The sequence below is a fragment of the Colobus angolensis genome, unplaced genomic scaffold (assembly GCF_000951035.1).
Source record: "Colobus angolensis palliatus isolate OR3802 unplaced genomic scaffold, Cang.pa_1.0 Scaffold21, whole genome shotgun sequence".
Classification (NCBI taxonomy): domain Eukaryota; kingdom Metazoa; phylum Chordata; class Mammalia; order Primates; family Cercopithecidae; genus Colobus; species Colobus angolensis.
In genome coordinates this window covers 6,211,762-6,213,796 of record NW_012115266.1, presented here as the reverse complement: position 1 = coordinate 6,213,796, position 2,035 = coordinate 6,211,762, and positions in this window count along the sequence as shown.

Genomic DNA, 2,035 nt, shown 5'->3' with positions numbered 1-2,035 from the left:
GAGTGCAGTGGCCAGATCTCAGCTCACTGCAAGCTCCACCTCCCGGGTTTACGCCATTCTCCTGCCTCAGCCTCCTGAGTAGCTGGGACTACAGGCGTGAGCGACTGCGCCTGGCTGCTTGCTTTTTTTTTTTTTTTTAAAGGCAGAGTCTTGCTCTGTTGCCAGGCTGGAGTGCAGTGGCGTGATCTCAGCTCACTGCAACCTCTGCCTCCTGGATTCAAGTGATTCTCCTGCCTCAGCCTCCCAAGTAGCTAGGACTGCAGGCGTATGCCACTACGCCCAGCTAATTTTTGTATTTTTAGTAGAGATGGAGTTTCACTATGTTGGCCAGGATGGTCTGGATCTCTTGACCTCAATATCTGCCCGCCTCGGCCTCCCAAAGTGCTGGGATTACAGGTGTGAGCCACCGCTGCCGGCCGCTGCTTGCTTTTTAAATGTCAACTCCGGGGCCCCTTTCCTTCCAACACTTTCCATACACAGTTGTGGACTAATTGGCCTTCCTTGTTCTATCTGCCAGCTTCCCTTTCTCCTCCTCTGTCTGACTTGGGGAATCTGCCATTCCTCTGTTCCCAGGAGTCCTTCCTCAGTGATTCTCCTACCTCAGCAGGGGCGATGTTCAGAAACACCGCGCTGAGCTGGAGTCCTGATTGCCAGCAGCTGGAAGAAACACTTAGACCTGCCGGGTTCCAGCCTCGAGGAAGACATGGCTTTACCTTTCCTTTGCATCCTCTTTGCTGGGGTCACTCGGCTGATTTCTGAACAGACACAGGTTCAGTCTCCCCTGTGGAGCTGAGGCTGCCAGGACGCCTGAGCCCGGAACAGTGGGCAGAGATGTCAGGTGAGAGGGGAGGGCTATGGTTGGCCTCAGGCCCTGGGTGTCTGAACACAGGTCTTCCCAGCTCCTGTTCTGCAGGCTGTTTCCTGATTTATGTTGACAGAGCTGAGGGTGGACCCGACTCTCCTGCCGTAGTCTGGTCTTGCTTGGCTTTTCTGCGTGATGCCCAGGGAAGCGTGTGGGGCCCAGTGCCCGATACTGTAGTGGGTTCAGCTTCTGCTATAGCTGTTTCCCGAGCGTTAGGAAATTGTCCTCTGCGTCCTAGGTGGCTCCTTTCCTTCCACACAAGCCAGACTTTGTATCTAAGGCTGAAGGGACAGGGACTGGTTGGAGGGCCGGGGAGAAGCTGCCTGGACCTGTTGCCCGTGGTGGGGTTTAGAATGCTGCAGGTGTGCCCGGTGGGAGCGTCAGCCAGGGAGAAGTGAGTCCGTGTTGGATCTGGAGCCAGGATGGGGTGCTGACCTAGGAGAATCCGCCTGCCACGTACCGGTACCTCAACAACTCCCTTGTTTCTGGATGGAGGGGCCTCATGGCCGTCTCCCACACAACAGGACCACCCCTTGTTCTGCGCATGGCTCTGGGAGGCTTTTCTGCTTACATTAGTCCCTGTGGAGGTGGGACCTGAGCGCCCCCTGCCTGTCCTCTCAGGCCCATCTCCTGGCCTAGCTGGCAGCTCCTTGGCCCTGGGGACCAACCACAGCCAGCCACTGCAGTGTGGGAGGCCGGTGTGGGAGGCCGGGGCATTCTCCCCAGGCCTGCACTTCCTGAGTAGAGGGCCCTCAGTGGCCTGGCCCTTGGTTGGCTCAGGGCTGCTTTCCTCTGGCTGTGGGCACAGATGAGGTGCTGGTCTCATAGCCATGGGGCTACACACAGCAAGGACGTGGCACTGGAAAAAGTATTATCTTGAGTTTTTCTTTTTTTTTTCGAGATGGAGTTTCGCTCTTGTTACCCAGGCTGGGGTGAAATGGTGCGACCTCGGGTCATTGCAACCTCTGCCTCCCGAGTTCATGGGATTCTCCTGCCTCAGCCTCCTGAGTAGCTGGGACCCACGCCCAGCTAATTTTGTAATTTTAGTAGAGATGGGGTTTCTCCATGTTGGTCAGGCTGGTCTTGAACTCCCGATCTCAGGTGATCCACCCGCTTTGGCCTCCCAAAGTGCTGGAATAGGCATGAGCCACCACGCCCGGCCTTCTTCTTTTC